Source organism: Copadichromis virginalis, linkage group LG4, assembly GCF_057382275.1.
Source record: "Copadichromis virginalis isolate Kocher_CV1m ecotype Utaka linkage group LG4, C_Virginalis_male_GT1.1, whole genome shotgun sequence".
NCBI lineage: Eukaryota > Metazoa > Chordata > Actinopteri > Cichliformes > Cichlidae > Copadichromis > Copadichromis virginalis.
In genome coordinates, this window is record NC_140621.1 from 15,385,507 (window position 1) to 15,409,701 (window position 24,195).

Below are 24,195 nucleotides of genomic sequence, written 5' to 3' on the forward strand. Positions count from 1 at the left end.
CTGGTACCAGGTACTAAAATAGTACCTGCTTGGGGTTCCAACACATTCTGAGCAGGTACTAAAATATAACGTCATCAGGCTGTATGCCACCAATTGTCTGGTCATTCATGAAAATCAACACAACCCTTTTTGATGCCCAGCAAGGAGGGAAATGGCTACAAAAAACCTGGTGCTGGTCCTGGTGTCTTAAGAAAAGCCACAGACCGAGCAGCAGGTATATCGTCACCTCGTCACCTTTGTCGTAGCATTCATGTTTCATACAAATTATATCCCAGGATGTTCAGCCACGTTGCTATAATGACAAGCATGCACATTAGGTGGTACTCGATTGTAAAGGAAAAGCAGTCAATTTGAGTCAAGTCGTGGTGAGCCATGGTGAGTGGAACTGAAAAGGTACTAATGGGAAAGGGGCTAAAATGACCACTGGCAGTGTGTTTAGGATCACGTCATTCTTAAACAATAAAAAAATTACCAATCAAATAGTATTTTATGTTGCTTGAGAGAGTCACGGGTCAGTACTAAGTAAAGAAAAAAAAACATTCATCTGAAAATGATACAGGGACTGAAACGAAGCAAAACTCCAAAGAAAAACTTCAGAAAGCCTGGAGAACTGTTGTTCAAGGCAACTGTAAAAATGACAAGAAACACAGTACAGTACTGTGTTTCTTGTCATTTTTACAGTATCAAAGCCTGTTTTTCTTGGTGGTTTCTTCCAGTGTCTCCATTTCAACTGTATTAGCTATGCGCACCTCTGCCAGACCGCTGTTGTAGCAGTCACTGGAGATTTGTTTCCTACAAATTCTGTTAACTGCCAAAGATCAGTGAGCTTTGGGGTCATTCGCTAAGCTAAAAATCCATTCCATTTATTCAGTCATGTGTGCGCAGACGCCTGTGTGCTTGTAAATGTATAACGCAGTCAATACTCACAGTCTTCTGGGGCTAATATCAGAGTGAAGTCTGATTCATGTGAGGACAAACATAATTGCTGATTTAGCAATGGGAGCTCAGAACAGAAGCTTTCACAATAGTGCAAAGATTAAATTATAAAATAAGTTTAAAATAAAGATTAGAATTTGCTGGGCCACTGAACTTTGAACCGGACTTAACACTGAAAGGATTAAAAAGCACCGATCATCTCATTCTGCCTTGAATTCAGGCAGATCCAACTTTAACACGTATCACTCACCTAAACATTGCTATATATGCTGTTTAGACTGTGCTGTTTCTGTATGTAAACTATACACATACTGTATTTATGGACACTTTAGCTAAGAAAAACAGCTGTCTTATATAAAATATATATCTTCCTGATTTTAGCATCTCCATCGGTCACTCTCAACATTTCTTTTCTTAGTAACGATGGAATCGTCTCCTGCGTCCCTCTACTTACCATCTGCTCCACCTCTTGAGTGCTTTCAATCGTTTCTTCCATTTTCCTCTTACACCTCTCCTTTCCTATCCTTTTTACCCTATGCAAGTTTTTCCTGTCTCTTTCCTTTTACTGCCCTTCCCCCTTGCCTCCTACTCTCTCTCTCTTTTTCTCTCTCCGTCTCAATTTGACCTAATTTCTATAGCCGCAGCCAGTACAGACATCTGGGCTTTGGCTCACATGCCAGAGAAGGCATGACACCCCTTCTGGGGGGGGGGGGGGGGGGAGAATAAGATGGGAGCAATGCAGAGAAAATGAAAAGAGAGAGATGTAAATAAGGGGTAAAGCGAGATATGATTATAGGAGGGGGGGAAATTAGGGAAACAAGATAGGAGGGATGAGAGAGGGATGAAAGAAAACATGTGGTGGGAAGATTTAGGGTGGCAAGAAGTGCTTTCTAGGGAGTGAAGACACATAAATTCAGACTTGCACAGTTTGAGGCAGGCAGGAAGCTACTGTGTATTAGCTATTAGAGTTAGCATGGCTTAGCAGGGTCACAGTGGCAAAGCAGGCTAAGTCGCTGTGTAATCTCTGTGTTAACCAGAGATCATGTCATGTGCATGCAGATCATCCATCCGCACACTGCATCCTAGACAGTGAAGCACACCGCCGCACAGACAGACACGCACACATACACGCCTCACACTTTCATCTGTCCCTTTGTCCATTTGTTTTATAGTTGCTGCTGTCACTGAGACATAATCTGAACCAGTTTATGTAAAAGTGTTTCTCTTGCAGTAAATTTGTGGATGAGATTTTTCTTTAAATCTCATCTGTCAATTGTCTTGTGGGGACTTATCTGCGATGAGCCAGTGCTAGAAACTGCAAATGTAAACATGTACTGGCAGACTGTTTATTATTTGGTTGGAGATAGATTAGAGGTGGTGAAATGGAATCCTTTGACATAATTCATTTGACACGAAAACAAATTATCACTGCTGCTGGAAGACCTTGATTTAATGTTCAACATTGCTGCCTTGATGGGATTTCTTTCTCTTCATCTCTCTGCTTATCCTCCACTTGAGAATGACCCTTAAGTTTCTTCTATCCCTCTTTGCAGTTGGTCAGTCTCAAACAGGCAGGCTTGATGAAAAAAAAAAGCAAACATACAAGTGTATGTTCAAATATACACACAGCCACATGCAGGTTTCTCAGAAGTATTCTTTTATTTGGTTCAGGTTTGAGCTCTCGATGGACCATTCCAGGACTTCGGGGAATCATATCTTATCTTTTAAGAACTGCTGGAGTGTTTTTTGCCTTTCTCTCCCCCCCATCAGTAAATAGAAGACAATTCCCACTATACCAATGCTGTCTACAATCTATGGCAATCTCTGGTGTTACTCAGCCATGCCTGTGTGTTAATGAGTAGTTAATTGTAAGATGGTTTGATAATCAGCGCCTTCTGGTGACAGGGGCCTGTTGCTCCCTGAGCATAAATCTAGGCTCTGTTGCTCATTCTCTCTGGCTTTCTCCCTGCATGTACCTCCTTAGCCCCCGATCTCTCAGGCAATGTGTCTAGTGTTTCCTCGTGATATCAATAATTTAAAAAAGTTTAATTTAAAAAAGATATTAACCCTCTCAAGGCAGGCGTTGCCGATTTGCAACAGTTAAAAACTAACAACCTGATTACCCCACATCCATATTTTATGAGTTTTTTTTACTCAGAAGTACCACTGAAGGACTTGGTTGTGCATTAGCAACAAAAGGTTAAATTTGAGCCTGAGAGGGTTGAAAAAATTTTGAAATGATAATTATTTTTATACAATATAAACGTAATTTCTAAGAGGGTAAAAGAAGGGGGGAGGAAAGGTGTTAGCTAAATATTGATTGAAATAAAAAATTAACTTGTTGGACCGATTCGAAAACCTTATTGTAATGGAGGTAATGAAGCAAACACATGACCCCAGGAACTGTGTGTTTGGGGCTATGCTGCCCTTGGTAGGGTTTCCCAAGGGATATTGGTCCTGACTGAGGGGCCAGATTTATAGTAAATTAGAAAAAAATACCCTGTGATGATGGAGAAATCAAGGCACATGGTTACCTAGAGCAGCGGTCCCCAACCTTTTTTGCGCCACGGACCGGTTTATGCCTGACAATATTTTCACGGACCGGCCTTTAAGGTGTCGAGGATAAATACAACAAAATAAAACTAGTACCGGTACCGAAAAAAAGAAGATTTATTCATAACACACGTGAAAATACCCAGGAAAACCGAGTTAACGATAAAAACGATAAAAACGATAACAAAATAACGCTGAAAAACACTGACCGAAAGGATTCAGAACCTCCCCGATCTGAGTGATTTTTTTGTCATTGGACTTCTGTGATAACCACAGTTTGTACAGAACAAACACCCTGTTCGAGGACAAGGGTGCACTTATGGACACTTTGGATGATTTGGATCATGTGGTGCTGAGGATGCTGAACATAAAAATATAAGAAATGAAATGGCTTAAGACCTTTGCGCAGTCGTGTATGTGCTTCTTACACTGAGGTCAGACAGCGTTACGGAAAATATGGACGGACACGTGACGAGGGCTTGTTAATGCATTCATATCTGTGTTTGTTCGTGGTAGTCAGAGAGCATGAGGTAGAGCGTATAATTGGAAGAGAAAAATACAGGCGGGCAGATTCCCATCTGGTCCTGTTGAAATTGGTTAAAACTAAATGCAGATGGTTGTTTGTTAAAGGAGCGTAATCTCCTCATGTGAATTTGTATGTGGAATTTACGGACTCTGCTGATGCAAGTCAGTTCTTTAAGCTGTAATCAGTGGCTGCTGTTTAAACCTTTTTCCTTGTGACGCCAAGTTGCTCAGTTACATTTAAAAGGTGTAATACTGAACATTCATAAGTACTGGATGCTGCACTGTAACATCAACCTCTCCTACCAAAACAAACAGGACTGTCAGCCAAATCTCCTCTCTTATCCACTCCTCATGTTCAGATTTGTTATATAACCAAAAACACTATCTCCTGAAGTGCCAAAAAATAATAAAAGCCACAACTATTCACCTGCACTTGTACAATATAAATTTATAGAGAATTATTGTTTGCGACATTGAAACCTCCTTGAAAATGAAGATTACTCTGGATACCAGTGGCGTCGTTAGGCCAATTTTAGGGGTGCTGAAGCCTCCCTAAAATATTCTTAAGCCCCCCTAAATAATTTGGTGGGTTTTTTTTTTTTTTTTTTTTTTTTTTTTTTTTTTTTAACTTATTCGATTTTTTTTTTACAGAACTTGCAGACAAATTCAATATAAAGATGCAGGAATATGAGTTTAAAGAAATAATAATATAAACCTGTCGCTATTCACACAAATATGATCATAACTCGGTTGGTCCCTTTCGCTTTACATTGTTAAGGTAGCGTCAGTGCTTCGTTATGCAATCCCTTCCAGTTGTTCACAGGGGACATCCACATGACTGAAAATCCAGTCCTCGTTTTCACTGCTACTTTACACTCCGCTCGTATACACCTGCAGAAACACTAGCGTGCATGTGGCAAACGGCAAGAAATCATGGATATACGCAAGTTTTTCAAGAAAGTAAGTTTTCATCACTGGCTGGTAGTAACAATTAGTTAGCTCCAGCTAACAGCAGAGAGTCCCATGTAAATAATGAACCAGGTGCTCCCCATTTTGTAAATAAAAACCTGGCTAGCGCACTAAGTTAAATTGTTAGCATAATGTTAATTTCTGTCACTCGTTTTAGCTCTGAAAAATCCAGCTGAGCTCATTCAGGTATGGTTATCATCAGTGGAAATAATAATAATCACTCCATCCCCATTAACCTGTAGGAGTCAGGGCAGAGGAGCACAGAGAGGCAGAGGGGAGAGACGTCTGCTGGAGAGGTGAGTCAAAGGATGGAGTCATTTGTGATGGAGACAGTCTGATTAGAATTTTATGGGACTCAATATGGATATGAAATATGAAACATTTCAGTCACGGTACAACATATAAGACCTGTTTAACTTGAGCTTTTATTTAGGAGAGTCAAGGTTAAAAAGTGGAGAGAGCAAAGAGAGAGATATGTATATAAGTCAAATTAGCCTGACTCACATATTTTTGAGGGTTCTATTTTAATATTACTTCAATTCAAGTAATTTAGTAATATTTTTCAGGGCTCTAAATTGCAACCATTTTAGTCACATGCGTGCTCAAAATATAATGTTTGTAACTTCAAAATATTTGGGAGCAACAAATTACTGTGGAGCAGGAGCAGAAGTCATGATATTAGCAATTTACATTACAATTCAGTATGTTTTAATGTATCTTGAAGGGTGAGGCAGAAGGAGTGGCTGAGGGAGAAAAAGGTCAATAGGCAAGTTCAAGTCAGAGAGAGCAAGGAGAGACAGAGGAGCTGCAGCAAATAGATCGAGAGGCAGAGGAAGATCAAGTTATTACAGAGAGAGGAGAGCAAACAGGCCAAGAGAGGGAAAATGATGAAGCAGCTGCAGCAACTCATTCTACTACAGGGTTTGATTTAGGTGACAAAGACACAGGGCCCGGACAGGTGAAGCTGAAGAGCTATCCACATGATACGTTTGGTACACAGAAGCGAGCATTTAACCACAGCTGGTTTGAAAAGCACAACTGGTTAGAATATTCAGTCAACCAGAATGCAGCTTTCTGCTTCCCATGTAGAGTGTTTGGCAAAAACATCAAACATGATAGTTTGGTCAGTAACGGTTGCAAGAACTGGAAGAAAGCTTTAGTCATCTTTGGCAAGCATGAGATGGCACAAACACATAAGGACAGTGTTGTTACATGGAAAAGCTACCAGGGAACTAGCAAACAGGGAAACGTTGCACAGATGATAGCAACTGCAAATGTGAGTGAGATAGTCGAAAGAAGAGAGTATCTCAGACGAATTGTTGCAGTCACCTCTATGTTAGGGAGACAGGGACTCCCTTTTCGTGGTCATGATGAAGGTGAAGACAGCCCAAACAGAGGGAATTTTCTTGCGTGCATGGAGCTTTTGAAGGAGTTTGATGCTTTTCTTCAAAAACATAATCCCCCATCAAATGCACAGTATATCTCACCAACATGTTGTGCCCAGGAAGTTACTAGTGTCATTGTATCTGAAATGACAAAGTCTAAAGTCTATTCCATCATGGTGGATGAGGCAAGGGATAAAAAGGCAGAGCAGTTAGCTGTTTGTGTCAGGTACGTGTCAGAGGGGGCAGTGAAGGAGCGTTTCCTTGCACTTGCAGAGATAAAATCATTTGATGCCCAGTCCATTGCAAATGAAATTCAGCAGCAGATCCAAAACTATGGTCTTGCAGAGCTTAAGTGTGTAGCACAAACATATGATGGTGCAGCCGTTATGAGTGGCTCCACTGGAGGTGTACAAGCACATTTTAGAAGGCTCCATCCTGAGGCTATCTATGTGCATTGTTATGCTCATCAACTCAACCTGGTTTTGTGCAATACTTGCAAGGCTGTCCCAGAGGCTGTGGAGCTTTTCAGCTTGTTGGAGTGTGTGTATTCTTTCTTCAGCACCTCCCTAGTCAATCATCATAAGTTCATGGAGACTCAGGCAAAGCTTGGATTGACAAAAACTGAGCTTGTGCAACTTTCAAACACTCGCTGGGCATGTCAGTTGCGATCAATCAGTGCAGTTCTTGAGACATTGCCTGCCATTTTGGAGTGCCTATCTGCAATTGGATCCCCCATAGCTGTTGGTCTCAGAGCAAAGCTCTACAAGTTCTCAGCAGTCTATGCACTACTGATGTTTCAGTCGATTCTGTCTGTAACCGAAGGACTCCACAAATTCCTGCAGAAAGAGACTTTAGACCTGGCAGAAGCTTTTATATGCAAACAAGCTGTGTGTGACACACTTAAGGGCAAACACTCAGATGCATTTGCTACAGAGCTGTATGAGAAAACCAAGGCCCTGTGTAACACCCACAGTATCCCTGAACCAGGTGCCAAGACAAGGCACAAACAGAGGAAAATGGAGGATTTTGTCCTGGAGGCAACTGTGGGTTCACGCACTGAATTGAACAACTCAGACACATTGAAAAGAGAGTTACTTTTCCCTTGTGTGGATCGGATGGTTGGCGAGCTTGATCAAAGATTTTGCAGTGTAGATGCAGGGCTGCTAAAAGGCGTCCAGGCATGCAGTCCTAAATCTGAGAACTTCTTGAGTGAACCACACTTGAATGAACTTGCAAAGCACTACAGACTTGACCTGAAAAAAGAGGAGGTTCTGGTGGCCAGAAACTTTCTTACCCGGAAAACAGAGGCTGGATGTCCACCCAAAAATATGTTGTCTGTGTACAACCTCCTTGATTCAGACATGTTTCCCTCTCTGAAGGCAACCATCCAAGTTGCCCTAACAGTGCCTGTCAGCAGCTGCTCGTGCGAACGGTCCTTTAGTGCACTGCGTCGGCTGCACTCCTGGCTGCGTCAAACAAGGGTCAGAAAAGACTTCACAGTCTTGCAGTCATGTCTATTGAAAAAGACACGCTTCAGCATCTGAGTCACAACAGAGTGATTGACCGATTTGCCACTCTTAAAAACAGACGTCATTCTTTGATGCTTCCACCCACCAAGTAACTGGTGATTGCAGCCAGAAAAATGTACTTTTTTATTTTCAGTTTTTTTCTTGTTATTGATGCAGCAAACACATTTCCTCTGTTTGTTTGTTGTACTGTATTATAAAGCAGACTGAAATAAAACAATAGATCTATTGGTGGCCTAGGATGTTTAATCTGTCCAAAAAAGTAGGAAAACAATTTCTCAGTCTTTGTTTTCTGTTTGTGAAATTTTGTGCTCATTCACTACGTTCGTTCATGTCGTGTGCATCTCTTGGGGGCTAAGCCCCCCCTGTCCTTAAAACCTAGTGACACCCCTGCTGGATACGATACATTTCTCAGGCTGCTTTTCCTTTGCTCACAGTGAATCAGAGAGCAGGTAACATAACAGAGTGATGCTGAAGAACTATTCACCGTCTCTTTCTGGCTTCCTGCTGAGTGATCACTTCTTCTCTGCTCCCCCTTGTTTTCCTTTTCCCGTCAGCTACCCATATATGTTGCAGCAGGTGGCGGCCTCACCTGAGTCTAGCTCTACCTGAGGTTTCTTCCTGTTTCTTCCTACTGTCATCGTGGGAATTTCTGACAGTTGGGCTTTCCCTCTAATATTGCAGGATCTTTATGTTACAATATAAAGCACCAGGAGCTGACTGTTGTTGTGAATCAGTGCATATGAAAAAACGGAACTAAATTGATGCCGATAAATATAATTAGCTGAGATGTTTTACAAGGTGTTGTATTTATTTTTGTTATTATTGATTTTCAGATTGCATCAGTCTTTTTTTTTTTTTATCACATTTTACACGGCATCATTTTTTAATGTTTTATAATATGTCTTTGCTACCTCTAAAACTTTTAACCCAGCCTATTTATTACTGCTCTTATTTCCACAGGACACTATTGTAAGAGTAAGAGAAGAAGATGAAATGACACCACAGGTGGGCAAAGAAGAACAGCAGTCTCTACAATGAAGTCTGAAGCACTGCACCAAAACACACCAGTACCTAAATTAAAAAAAAAAAAATGTAATATGAATCACAATTGTGATGACAGGAAGACGGCAGAATATGAAGAGAATGCACTGCAGAGGCCAGACAAGTAAAAAGATTTGTAGAACAGACACAAGTTATGAGATTTATCCTTCACACGCCGACAAACATTGGTTTATAGCCTAAGGGTGTTTTCACTCCTGCGGTGTTCAGTCCATTGAAATAAAATTCTGGTTCGTTTTCCCACTTGGTGCGGTTCATTTGTACAGTTGTGAACAGAGTAATCACACTTGGGTCTGGACCGAAACAACCCCATCGAGACCCTTTGTAGGAGGTGGTCTCTAAACAAACTCCAGAACAGTTCATTTATGGTGTGAACAGGATCTGACCTGATTCAAACCAACTACCAGGTGTATGTTACAAGTTTGAGCTAAAAAAATAAATAAAAAAAACCTCCTCTAGCCACACATGCTTTGTAATCTCAGTGGAAGAAGGTACTATACTATAGATGTGCAAAGGTCTGTACAGATTAGCAACTAGCTGTGAAATAATAGTAAATTCTCCATGTCCTCCTATAGTCTAGATCACACCACCATCTTCATGTATTTACTTTTGTTGCTCCCACCCCAGACGTATCTGGCCAATGAGTGAGCTGAATATGCCACATGTGGATCGGATTTTGCTGTTAGCTTTTTTGTTAAGTTTGCCTGTGGGCCTGCAATTTGGGTCCACATTTTCCACTAACTATGACACAAAATTAGTTACAGTACATAGAAATTTTGTCACCTGCTTGACTAACAATTCCTGAGTCAACATCAGGTGTGTGTGTGCGTGTATGCACACACATTTTCATATTTTTCAGTTACACAAGGTGCCCTTGATAGAGTGATCATTTTGTATCATCGTTGTGTGTGTGTGTGTGTGTGTGTGTGTGTGTGTGTGTGTGTGTGTGTGTGTGTGTGTGTACTTTTCCCCTGCTATTACCATCTGTCTCTACTGGCTGATGATCATCTATTCCCTATTAACTGCCAGTCATTCTGTTCCCTGTTGACATCTCACTATCTGAGCTGCAAAGCTACATCACTGCACCGTCTGGGTGAGTGTAGATGTGGGTGGTTAAAATATTGAATACCTGTAGCATGTATAATGTCTGCATGTGTGTGTGTTTTATTATACAAAAGTATAATAAAATACACATTTCGCAAATGCCAAAAAATTAGAAGATTTCATGACTTGAGGAGCAGCATGCAAACCGTTGTACGTGCAACAAGGAAACGCGTCACACCTTGAGCATTTTAAATGACTGCAGAGGCATTTATAAGAGCGCCATGTCAGTCAGCAATAAAGCTCCCTTGCGGCATCTTTGCTTAAAAGCTGTTCTCTTACTGTTCACTCTGAACCCTGAAGAAAATCAGCTTTACGGGAAATACAAACAACACACTGATGTTTCCAAGAGACTGGCGGCACAGTTATTTTAGATTGTCACTTTTGAGTGCAATTTTGGACAAAACAATAACAGCCTACAGTTGTTCATAACTGTATTATTCATAACTTATTGTCCATCTTCACAGCTCTGTAAATCTGTTAGATTTACAAGCTAAGCTATGTGGCAGCACATACGATTCTGCAATAACAAGATGTGATTGTGTTTAATTATCACTCAGTTTTACTCTCACGCTTTTATTTTGAATACTCATATCCCTGTTTTATTTGCTGCCTTGGTTTATTTCCCCACCGTTTTTTTTTTCTTCAGAAAAATTACATTTGGGTCTTCTGAAAAATTTATGTCTCTGTTATAACGCTACAACCATGAATCATACACCTGAAAGGAAAAAAACCAACACTGGGAGAAAGAAATAAGGCAAAGGGGAGTGTAAACAAGGGAAAGGAAAGGAACGAAATGGATCTAAATACAACAATGCAATGTGGAGCAAGGGTATGTCAGGGGTTCAGGAGGAGGAGGTGGTGTACGCAGGAACCACAGAGTCTTTGTGAGGAGCCCGAGGTCCAAAGAGCAGAGTGAGAACAAGAGAAAAGAAAGTGGTGGAGGGATATGAAGATAAAAACAAAAGCAGATGAAGCAGGAGAAGTGAGGAAAATGTCATACAAAGCTTTGAGTGTACAGTTTAAGAGTAAAGGTTACTTTATCAAAAAGCCAATTTATCAAGAGGTGAAATTAGTGCATATTGTAACAATGCACTCAAACTTGCATTCTTTTGAACCACCACTGTTAAAAATCTCATTCATGTGACATGCTACTCCCATCTGATTTCATGCTGCAACAGCACACTAAAGCTGATTATCCTGCTGCGAAGTGAGAGGTGTGCAGCCTGTCGCTCTTCATCTAACAGCTCACTGCCCATATGGAAAAGAAATAGTAAAAACATATATGATTTACTCTTGAAAGTGGCCACTTTCATGAGTAAATCATATATAAATCATATAAGGCTTACATGATTTACTCATGAAAGTGGCCACTTTCTCATTACTTTCATATATTTTTTTAGTAAGTGTACAAAACATACAAGTTTCATTATATAATTTTTCAAGGGATCTTATATGTGTTTTCACTCTTGTATGCTTTTCATACAAGTTTCATACAAGACAGATAAAAACTTTATAAGATTTATATATATCTTTTCCATATGGGTGTGGCTGCTCCCTTGTGGTCTCTTTACACCCCACACACACTGCCATCTAAATGCCACGAAGCAGCAGCAGCAGGAAATTTTCTGTTCTCAACCTAAAATGTCCTGCAGCTCAGAAGTCCACTTCTGCTGCTGCATGACATGCTTCCCTCACTGTAACAAATATGAAGTATACCCTTTTAATCATGCCGGTGTACTTAAGCTGTCAGCTTTCCTCATTCTTTTGCAGCGTTACCCACTTACCCACTCGATGGTTATGATGCTGCTGGCTGCCACTGCCGCTGACAGAATTTCATGGGGTGAGGGGTTTTTCTTGGGCATTTCCTTGATTTTTCCACCATACTCCTCATTCCAGTTACCCTACCTAACCCACCAGTGTGGAAGCGTAAACCCCACTTAACTTTGAGGCTAGGGTTCATTTTTATGTGAAAAAGTCTAATGTTAAGTGGTAGCTTCAAGTAAAACTACATACATACAGAATATATTTGGAGCACATAAAATCACGTTTCTTTCATGTGAATAAGCAGCTCATGTAGTCAAGTATGGTGTTAGCAATAGCTTTAAGCTCTGGGTGCTGGTTTAGCTTGCAAGCCACGAGGCTAATGCAGAGGCCCTGGGGTCGAATCTACCCTGAAGTCCCCGCTTTCCTGTGTTCTCCCCACTGTCCAACTAAAATGAAGACTTAACAAATTTCAGAAAGGCATGGCAGTGCCCCATATCATCCTCTAAGTTCGGTTTTGACTTTGCTAAGTAAGAAGTGCTACTGTTGTTTTTAGCATACAATAATAAAGCAATCCCTTTAGCGCTGACATCATGAGATTTTCTTATACAGACACAGAATGTCAAGAATTAAAGATAATACACACTCATACTTGACAAGCATGCGTGTGAGCACATATTGCTTTGGCTTATGTTAAGTGTATATCCAGCATGCCAAACATTAGCAGAAAGTGTGAGCCAGCATTTTCTGTTTCCAGAGAAAATTTGTTGCTGATAAAGAATTCAGCACAGGAGCAGAGTGTTGGCTAAGTGACAGGGAAACAAGATTCAGTTGGCGCAAGTATCCCTCAAGTGTTACAAAAGACCTTCGTAAGCTCTTCCGAGACAGAGAGAGGAGGGAGGAAGCGCAGCAGAGAAGAGAGAAGGCCAGGTAAAATAGGGTCAGTGCTCATCTTCCACTGAACCTTATGAGAGATGATTATCTGCAGCCCTCACCCACACACATGGGTCGTGCCTGCAGAGTCTTCCTCCGTGTATGTATGTATGTTTCCCTCTCTGTCTTCCCGTATGGTGTTATTAATGCTGACATGCTGTAGCTCCTGGCTATGTGCTTACCCTGTCCTCTTTCCAACTCTTAAGGCAGATCACAGACACTACTAACAAACACACGCACACACACACATGCATAACCAATATTAAACATATCTGTCCCAAGAGCAAGGTTAACGGCAAAATATCTTTGAATAGAGATTGTTTCACATGCAAATGGTATTTACTGTGAATGCACTGGAGCAAGTCTGCTTCAGCTAAGCTTTTGGTTTCTGGAGCATGAGCATGTGCAGCTTGCTTGTTCTTTAGGGTAAATAACAGGGTTTGTAACAAAGTCTGTCTGCATCAACTTAGTATTTTGAGCTGTATGCTATAAAAGAAAAAGGATAAAATTAAAGAAGATTTATAAGGTTTACTTGTTTAGCATCTAACAAGTTATAGGTGTTTTTCCCAGATTACATCTCAAGCTTTCTTTTACAGCAATTTATTTAAAAACACTCAAATGAGAGTGCACATATTAAAAAAGTAGCTCTACATTTTAGAGAACGCCTTTCACTGAAGTAAGTCCTGCACACGGCTCCAGTCAAATGCAATGACTGTGCTTGATTAATGCATTTTCCTTCTCTCATCTTCTTTCTTTATTTATTTATTTTTTACATCTCCTGCCTTTTTTACTGGACTCCATTTCTGAATACAATATGATCAACTGCATCTAATATATAAAATATTGCCAAGTGCATGGTAACAGTTTGAGTGCATTACAGTCTTATAAAAAAGTAATATCACTGAAGGTTTTATTGATGGTCTCCATGCTGCTTACGCTGCTCAAAACTTTTGTTACTCGGTTGCGATGACAGAAGTAAAAGTTGGTAGGACTGTCCCAGCAGAGAGCCCAATCCACTTCTAATTACCCTGTTTCTTCCTTCAACAAATTGCTCTCACGTGGAGGAGCAGAGGGGCCTTTTTTCTGTATGTCTGAAAGTCACTTATGAGAAGAGAGGGACAGAGAGAAGGATGTGCTAAAGTGGAACAGATTCTAGCTGAGAAAGCTAAGACTTCATGAAAGATAGTCCCATGTGGTTCCAGTTATTCAGTCAGTTGAAAAGTCTTTCAGCAGACCCTGAAAATCACACTTTTTTAGCACTAAAATGAGACAAACCATCCTTCCATTTTATATATTTTTACCAAGGACTATTTTGGGAGTTTTGAGGTGATTTCTTTTACTTTTTTCCCACCAGATTTTAAATACTCACTTGAAAAGTATTTGTAAGTTTATCTGACCATACTTGACAGTAGTGAGATACACACTGTTCAACATTAGCAAGTGGTTAATTCATCATTTATATATTATTACTCCTCCTTAGCATTCCATTTATAAATACAGATACATTACTGTGAGTATGATTATGATTATTATTAGCAGTGATGTAGTAGCAGTAATAGCTGTACGTGGTGTAACAGTAATAATTCAATTCAATTTTATTTATATAGCACCAAATCACAACAAAAGTCGCCTCAAGGCGCTTCATAGGTACAGAAAAAAACCCAACAATCATATGACTCCTATGAGCAAGCACTTTGGCGACAGTGGGAAGGAAAAACTCCCTTTTAACAGGAAGAAACCTCGGCAGAACCAGGCTCAGGGAGGGGCGGGGCCATCTGCTGCGACCAGTTGGGGTGAGAGAAGGAAGACAGGATAAAAGACATGCTGTGGAAGAGAGACAGAGGTTAATAACAGATATGATTCAATGCAGAGAGGTCTATTAACACATAGTGAGTGAGAAAGGTGACTGGAAAGGAAAAACTCAATGCATCATGGGAATCCCAGGAAGCCTACGTCTATTGCAGCATAACTAAGGGAGGATTCAGGGTCACCTGGTCCAGTTCTAACTATATGCTTTAGCAAAAAGGAAAGTTTTAAGCCTAATCTTGAAAGTAGAGATAGTGTCTGTCTCCTGAATCCAAACTGGAAGCTGGTTCCACAGAAGAGGGGCCTGAAAACTGAAGGCTCTCCCTCCCATTCTACTTTTAAATACTCTAGGAACAACAAGTAGGCCTGCAGAGCGAGAGCGAAGTGCTCTAATAGGGTGATATGGTACTACAAGGTCATTAAGATAAGATGGGGCCTGGTTATTTAAGACCTTGTATGTGAGGAGCAGGATTTTGAATTCAATTCTGGATTTAACAGGAAGCCAATGAAGGGAAGCCAAAACAGGAGAAATATGCTCTCTCTTTCTAGTCCCTGTCAGGACTCTTGCTGCAGCATTTTGGATTAGCTGAAGGCTTTTCAGTGAGTTTTTAGGACATCCTGATAATAATGAATTACAGTAGTCCAGCCTGGAAGTAATAAATGCATGAACTAGTTTTTCAGCGTCACTCTGAGACAGGATATTTCTAATTTTAGAGATGTTGCGCAAATGGAAGAACGCAGTCTTACATATTTGTTTAATATGTGCGTTGAAGGACATGTCCTGGTCAAAAATGACTCACAGCGTTACTGGAGGCCAAGGTAATGCCATCCAGAGTAAGAATCTGGTTAGATACCATATTTCTAAACTTTTCAGGGCCGAGTACAATAACCTCTGTTTTATCTGAATTAAGAAGCAGAAAGTTAGCGGCCATCCAGGTCTTTATGTCTTTAACATATTCCTGCAGTTTAACTAATTGGTGTGTGTTATCTGGCTTCATGGACAGATAGAGCTGGGTTTCATCTGCATAGCAGTGAAAATTTATGTTATGTCTTATACATGCCTAAGGGAAGCATGTATAATGTAAACAGAATTGGTCCTGCACCGAACCCTGTGGAAGTCCATAATTGACCTTAGTATGAAGAGGACTCTCCATTTACATGTACAAATTGGAGTCTATTAGATAGATATGATACAAACCACTGCAGTACAGTACCTGTAATACCTACAGCATGTTCTAATCGCTCTAATAGGATATTATGGTCGACAGTATCAAATGCTGCACTAAGGTCTAGCAGGACAAGCACAGAGATGAGTCCACTGTCAGAGGCCATAAGAAGATCATTTGTGACCTTCACTAAAGCTGTTTCTGTGCTGTGATGAGCTCTGAAACCTGACTGAAATGCCCCAAATAAGCCATTCCTCTGAATTGATGAATTACTGTATTATCTGTATTAATAAATGACATACTAAGGAGCAATGATACAATGTCAGCAATGTCACACTATTAAGCATCAATAAAGTGGTATATTCACTGAATTCCTGAATAAAAAATATAAAACGTGCATAGTCTGTAAAAGTCGCCAATTCTCTGCTGATTCAATGGCTCCAAACCTCCTGTCATTAACATCAGAACAAAAGCTGTATGCAACTTCTGGGCATGGGTTTCCATGGTGGGTCTAAGAGGACCTCTCCTAGCCCCTTGGAACAATTTATTGCACTGAAACCAAGACTGTTCCCTCTCTTTTACATCGCTGAGACCAGACCTGGAGTCTGTGTGTTACCTCTTTTTTAGTGGAAGCATCTGCTACACTTGTTTCATGTATTCTTTAGATGGTTTATTGTTTTAAAAAAATGCGGATGAACACACATTTTGCTCAATTTACGTAATGTAATGAAGGAACAGTCTGTCAGTATGAATGACCCATGTGACATTTGGAAGGATATCAATGATAACTTCGGTTCAAGGGTTTTATTATGTTATATTTATTATGATGCTGTTGCCTGGATTTTGCATGGAAGATGCTGACTTGCTGACTACTCACCAAGGGATTGTGAAACTTGAAAAAGTGTGACACAAGTTAGAAACTTTGTCACAGCTTCACTACTATTTGACCCGCTGTTAGATTGTGTTTGCAGAGAAGTCACAGACTTCCATTCAAACTACAGGTGAGCGATGGAGTCTGCAAGCAACCAAACCAAAAGGATTTTCAGTGCAGCATGGTATACCTCTTTGTGACCTCTAGAAACCACCTGCCACACAGCTGGGGAAGACATATTGCATGAGTTCACTGACCAGTCTCTAGGCCTGACTGGGGCTGTAGCAATCGAATGCAGTCATGGCAGTTTCTAGGAATCAATCACCAACTGGTTGGATGCCAGGGATTCATCAACTGGTCAGACTAGGTCTGTGTGATGGGGGGCCTGAAATTTGGCATCTCCTCAAACATTCCTACTGGCCAATGAATATGTCCCAATACATCCATCCATCCATCCATCCATCTGTCCGTCCATCCATCCGTCCATCCGTCCGTCCGTCCGTCTGTCCGTCCGTCCATCCATCCATCCAGCCAGCCAGCCATCCATCCATTCATCCATCAGGGTCATTGGCTATGAATTTCATTCAAAACTTTTGAGTTCGCAGACACCTGTAAATGTCACAAAGTGAACAGTCTGACACTCTAAAATGCCAACAACACATAGTTTTTACTAGTATGTCAAGGAAATCAGTGTCATGAGATATTATATTATATGTTTTTGGACAGTTTTTCCAAAAGAAATCTTGTAGCAGAGCCCAGGAAATCTTCTTCCAGGCAGATAATGTCTTTGTGTATCTTGTCATTGCATCATTGCCCCATCTTTGTAAGATGATAAAAATTAAACGCCCATGAACGCCATTAGCTAGAAGAATTTAGAAATGTATTACTAATGACATTCCTAAAAACTGCTTTTTAAATCATTCCAGATCAGAGGCTGACAAACACTGTAAACAGAAACAGTGAAAAAAGGTTGGAAGATGTGTGATGATACATATGTAACATCAATCTGTGGAGACACAATGAGAGAAAGTGATTATTAAGATCCACCACTCACACAATGACATAAACAACTTTACTGAGCACACAAAAGGCTTCTTGAAAAGCAAACACATGGAGAGCAAAATTAAGGGTGCACACAACATAATAGATGATTCGATTTCTCCCCGCCAGAGTCCCGTTCTTTCCCTCGTGCTTCTGCATTTAAAAAAAATAGAGGCGGAAGTATGGGACGGTCAAAAAACAGATGTGTCATCCATGGTAAAAACGCCGAAGGGAATCTGTAATGAAACTCATCTCACTGGCAGGATTTGCAGTGACTGCTCAAATCAGATTTTTCCACTTGCATGACACAGACCTTATCTCTTCATTGCTATTTAAACAGTGAGAAATCAGATTGGGTTCCTTTTAAATCCCCCTGTAAAGACGATGAGGCAACAAATTAGATTTTTAACAGGTAGTGAAGATTCATTCCTGCCTACCTTCGTAGTCATTACAGAGGATTCCCATTTATTCTGTATTAACTCCTTATATACTTATAACAGCTGCCGATGTCCCTCCATCACTCTTGTAGTGCTCTTTAATGATTTTCCAAAGCTCCACTGAGACGAAGAAGACATAAAAGAAGACAAAGGTGGCTACATGAAACTCATTTCACTTTCACAACTTGTTTTGCTCTCTCATTCTCTCCCTCTGTGTCCCTTTCTTACTGTGTGTCAGATGGAATTCCTGTACCTGATCTATTTATGCACTTAGACACATCCTGCAGGCGGGGACCCTGTTTAAAAAACAGATAGACCTACACACATGTAGCGTGCAACCACACGCACATACTCACATTGTCATGCAAGTTCATGCTTTTGTGCATTTTTAAGAGTTTTGCAGATATTGTGTGTGGCATAACTGGTTCATCCTCCTCACTCAAATCCACTTTCTCTAAAAACAGGCTTTTAGGAATTAAGTGAGAAAATGTTTTTGTATTGTGAAACATGCATATTTTACGCAGTGCAGTAGTTCTGAAAAGCATATGTACAACTTGGCAATTTGCTTGATGATGGGACTCTCTGTTGACGCTCAGAGGGAATTTGTATGTTTACTTTCTCGTTCGTAGTGGAAGTGAGAGGTCAGCATAAGTTACAGAACGCTGCCTCGAGCTGTAATAAAGAAGAGTATTTTGATAAGGGTCACTTCAGCTGGATGGATGTTGTTTCCACTATAGCTTTCTTTAAGTAATATTCAGTATCACCAGATGCTTGGTCTTTGGATGTGTAGCCCAGGTTCACCTAAAGTGTTTGCAAAATGGAAAATGTAGTTTTTGCTAACAGATATGTATATACTGTATACAAGAAGGACAATAGCAAAACACACGAGAAACAAATGCAGCAAGAGTAGTCACACAAAAACTGGCTGTTACACACAGGGAGCAAAGTTACACAGTTGGCAATATCACTGCGTGGACACACACAAACCTACAAACACACAGACACAGAGGCATGTTTGTACATACACAGACAAATCCACATCTAGGGGTGCTATCACTGTGAGGCAAGCCTGAGTTAGGGCAATGCACTGGTGTTATATAACAGGCTGACCAGGCACGGCTAAGCATTTTTCTATGTGGGCTAACAACAACTCTATTTGGAGTGCAATATGTGTATGTGTGTGTGAAAAAGAAGAAGAGAAAGGGGTGTTATGAAATTAGCTACATGGGGGAAAAACTGGAATTTTTAGTTAAGCGAAACATGAGCACGAAGGAAGATGACACAGGCTGAGAGAAAACCAAAAACAGTGCTGCACCAGAACATTTAGCGTGTGCATGTAAAATACTCTGCTGCTATAAAGGCTGGATGGCAAAGGTTCATGTCTGTCTGCACTCGAATCAATTGCGTTTTAAAATAGTTTGTTAGGCATGTATGTGGTATGTTGTTTTTAGTATAAAACAGTACTGAGTAAACTTTTAACATAATGAGTAAATAAATTCACATCCATCTGAACTGGATTACACAGCAAAGTGATTCTGGGTTTGTTCAGCATGCAGGCAAATCAGATTTGCTGTTCAATTCAGATCATTAGGAGAGATCGTGTGCATTAGCATCTGCAAGTGATGAGATCAGATTTGTGTTTCTAGACATCCTCAATTTCCTCAACTGCAAAATTCTGTGAGCAGCAGGTCTTATGTGCTACATGTGGTTCCAATACAGGGTGCTCCTAAACTGAATTCTGACTTGAACATTTATTTTAATTCATTTTGGAATAATGCTGTAACATAACAAAATGTGGAACAAGTGCACCGCTGTACATGACCTACTGCCTTTCCGTGCTTTCAGCGTCTGTCCATGGAGTGTTGTCCTCCAAAGCAGTTTAGTTTTTTCAGCATGGGTTCCTCTGCAGGATGCAACACCTCTGTTTGTCTGGATTTGTAGTTGTTACTGGCTGTTACTTTGTGAGCAATGCAGAAGACACTTTGAAATCAAATTTCAATATGCTGAACTGTGATCACTTAGATAAGGGATGAAATGCATCAACCTTCTCATTTCAAACTACAGCATACATATCCATCTTTCTTCTGAATGGGGCAGGGGTGGAGCCTATCCCAGCTGTCTTAGGGCGAGAGGCGGGGTACACGCTGGACAGGTCGCCAGTGTCTCGTAAGGCTAACAGCCTTTACATGTCAACAAAATTTGAGTTTTAGCTCATTGGAAAATCTGTGACATTTGGGTATTTGACTGTCTCTTCTGTCAGAAAGCTACAAAATGGTCAGAGCTGATTAATTATTTATACAGAAAACAGGCAGGAGATATGTCTGGTAGTACCACTGGAGATTTGACTCTACCCAGATGGTCCTTGTTTATCATGTAACATTGCAGAGATATTGGAGAAGAGTAAAAAACACAGATGAGAAGATAAGAGGAGAAAGGATGGAGTAGAGATGATAAGAAAGAAGAGTTTTGAGGTGGAGTGGTCAATATGGAGCCCAACTCGCAGTACTGTGGGATGATGATACTGGCTGTATAATGTATAAATGTATAATTTCTTGAGGGATATTATAAAAATCAAGTCTAGATATCGACAGTGTAGTTTTCCCATGCTCCATAATACATAATTGATTTAAAAAAAAATTCACAGAGCTATAATGTTTAAATGGAAGTCAAGCTTATGGCCTGTTGGTGATGCAATATCATTCATTCTGTCATGAAGGATAAGCCACGCTTTGTTGGAAAATTATACTGAAGACTGAAATGGTATGGGGATGTGGGGTCATTTCAGGGGCAGCATGTCACACCAGTGGATTTCACAGTACTAGTCATTTACATACACATAAAAATAAATCAATACGTCAAATATGTCAGGAACAGTTTCCTGATAGCAAAAATCCAATACAGTTATGTTTGGTTTGTATGTTAACAGACATCAGAAATTGGCTGAAGTGCTCCAAATGGCATACTGCTTGTATCAAATCAAAATTGTACAGTACCATTTTGGACAGACTCCAAAGAGTTGACTGGTACTGTAAAATTCTGCAAGGGTTATACAAGCTGACACACTGTGTTATTGGACACTGGGTCTCTTTGCTGTTTTTAGAGGTAGCAAGCTACAATGTCACTTTATTGTGATAATGCTACTTTTTCAAATGTGTGTAGTCATGCTGTGTTTGAACGCTTAGCATAGTTCAATGATTCTTCTAATTAAATGTACATATGTGTCCTCAAAATACTGAGCGGTTTTGGGGGCGCTGGTTTAGCTCAGTGCATTGAGTGGGCAACCACATGCCATACTGCTGAGAGCGGCCGGTTCGAGTCTGGCCCACAGCCCTTTGCCGCATGTCGGCCCCTTCTCTCTCTGCCGCTGTTCTCCTGTCCTTTCTTCACTGTGCCAGTCAAGTAAGGCTGAAAAATTGTTAAAATGAACATTTTGCCTAAGTTTACCTATTTATTTCAATGTCTCCCTATAAATGTTCCAAAAAGTTTCTTCAAAGAATTAAATAAACTTATAACCTCCTTCATATGGCAAAAGAAAAACCCAAGAGTTAAACTCTCCTCATTACAGGCCCCTTATTCAAGGGGAGGACTCAACCTACCAAACTTTAGGAATTATTATCTGGCCTCCCAATATCGATCAATATTGATCTGGTTATATGCAGAGAGGAGTGAGGTTCGATGGGTTCCAATAGAACAATATGAGGTGAATCCCATATCATTAAAAGACGTCCCATTTCTAGGTACGAAAAAATGTTTATCTAAGCTCACAAATAATTCGATAATATTAAACACCTTCCGTGCCTGGCAGGAATCCCACTCACTTCTAAAAATAAATATTTCTTTTCTTAGAAGGACACCCCTATGGGGCAATCCTGATCTCTCCCATCATATTTCCGACTCCATATTGCGGGGATGGAAGGATAGAAATATTCGAACTGTTGCCGATCTATATAATAATGATACATTTATTGACTTCCAACAACTAAAGGAAAAATTTAAACTTCCAGACCAAATTTTTTTTAAATTTCTACAAATAAGAGACTGGATCAAAGAAAAAACTAAAGGAACATTGCCTGAGATTCCTAAAGAAAGTCCTTTTGAAACGCATCTTTGCACCAAACCATGGAAGTCAATAAAAGGAATAGTATCTTCAATATACACTATTATTAATGAAAAATTACCTGACTACAACAAAACGTCACTGAAAAGAAAATGGGAGGCAGATCTGGGCTATGTTTATGATGAGGTAGAATGGTACCATCTAATGGAACAGGCACAGACCATGTTAATTTCTACAAATCATAGACAAATGCAATTTAATATATTCCACAGGACATATTATACACCTTACAGATTACATAAAATTGATATTAATTACTCTCCCAAATGTTTGAGATGTAAGGTGATAGATGGTGATCTTCTTCATATGCTGTGGAATTGCCCAGTAATAGAGGAGTTCTGGAGACGGACTACTGAAATAATTTCAAGGGTAATTGGGATCCAAGTCGAAATGGACCCAAAACTATGGATTTTAGGTGATATAGATTCTATAAATGTGGATTACCACAAGAAATATTTTATTTTACTTGCGAGTACTGCAGTTAAAAAATGTATTCTGACACATTGGAAATCTGAAAATTCTCCAACATTGAGATATTGGATTAATGAGTTAGCATCCTACTGTACACCTGAGAAGATATCGCATAGTGTAAAAGGGAAATACGGAACCTTTAAAAAAATTTGGGGACCATTTCTTTCAGTATTACCGTCTTTGGACTTGACAGAATATAGAGATGATGTAAATTCCTCTGGGTTTACCCTGAATTGATCCTTGGTTAGGCCCTTCTGATTAGAATTCTTGAATGTTGTGCTGATTCTTGTGTATAGACGGGTGTAAATATGGGCTGTTTGTATACACGAATGTGATGAAGTTGAGAGCCATACAGGGGTAAAGGGGTGGGGGGATGGTGGGAGGGGTTCACACGATATGTTTTTCTTTTTTTTTTTTTTCTTTTTTTTTTCGTTTTTTTGTTTCCTTTGTTTTTTTTTGTTTTTTTGTTTTTTTTTCTTTTTTTTTTCTGTAATTACCAATACTGTTACTATTATAATTATTATTTTTCATTATTATTATTAATACGCCCGTATTTTCTGTGTTCGGTCCTCAGAGGGTGGAGGCTATGTTTGAAAGATAAAGATACTAGAGTGTGTTCCTGAGAATTTTTTTTTTTTTTTTTGGTCATAATGGCCAGTCAAGCTTTGGCTAGTTGATGATACCTACTCTGTCCCATAACTGTAAATGTCTTTTATTTTTTGTTTCTGTTTGTTTGTTGTTCGTTTTCAATTTAAAAAATGAAAATAAAAAGTTAAAAAAAAAAAAAAAAAAAAAAAAAAAAAAAGTAAGGCTGAAAAAGCCCAAAAATAAAAAGAGTTTTCACTACCTACTAAACATTGGACATAGGATAGATGTGCCTATCATGCCTTTTTTTGGGTCAATGACAAATTCTGGAGATCTAAACAATGTCCAAACTCGTTCCACGATTTGGACGTCAATATGACCTTGGACTGGGTAGCTCTTTGGGACATCATGTGGACATTACAAAGGTAATATTTTTTACTTTACACATATTAATATTGTTTTTATCAACATACATACATATGAATATGGACTATGTATAAACAAACATGATTTAGCACAACAGCCCGCGTCGTCTTAAAGATGTCCGCTGATCACACTGCATTCTTTTTTTTTTTTGCACAGCTATGGTACCACTGGAAAGGGTGGACCCCACAACAGTACAAAAATAAATTGGGCCCCACAATAGTTGAAAAATGAGTATGTGCGTTTGTGTGCAAAGTAAGACATCTGAATTGCTGTCCCACATACCCAAATAAGTCCCATCACATAATTCTACATTACAATCGCTTTAGGGAGCAGGGATGAGGTGCACATACACGGGCCTGATAATCTCAGCTTCCTCATCTGCCACTTTCATATTGACACACACACACACACACACACACTACCAAAGAAAGATAACTATCTGAATCCATCCACACATTAGGAAGTTAAAGATCACAGTATTTAATAAGATTTCCAAATTTTTGTTTTATGTTTGTGCTATT

At 39.8% G+C, this 24,195-nt stretch overlaps 1 long non-coding RNA gene and 1 pseudogene across 1 annotated transcript; both read left to right on the forward strand.

Annotated features, from left to right (window-relative positions):
• The first annotated feature begins 4,660 nt into the window (after positions 1 to 4,660).
• On the forward strand, positions 4,661 to 5,745 carry LOC146711081 (uncharacterized). The gene is made up of 3 exons (XR_014920096.1): positions 4,661 to 4,974; positions 5,226 to 5,279; positions 5,708 to 5,745. It is a non-coding gene; the product is annotated as an uncharacterized LOC146711081 (long non-coding RNA).
• A 206-nt stretch (positions 5,746 to 5,951) lies between these two features.
• Positions 5,952 to 8,066, forward strand: LOC146711082 (zinc finger MYM-type protein 1-like; annotated as a pseudogene).
• Positions 8,067 to 24,195: the final 16,129 nt, after the last annotated feature.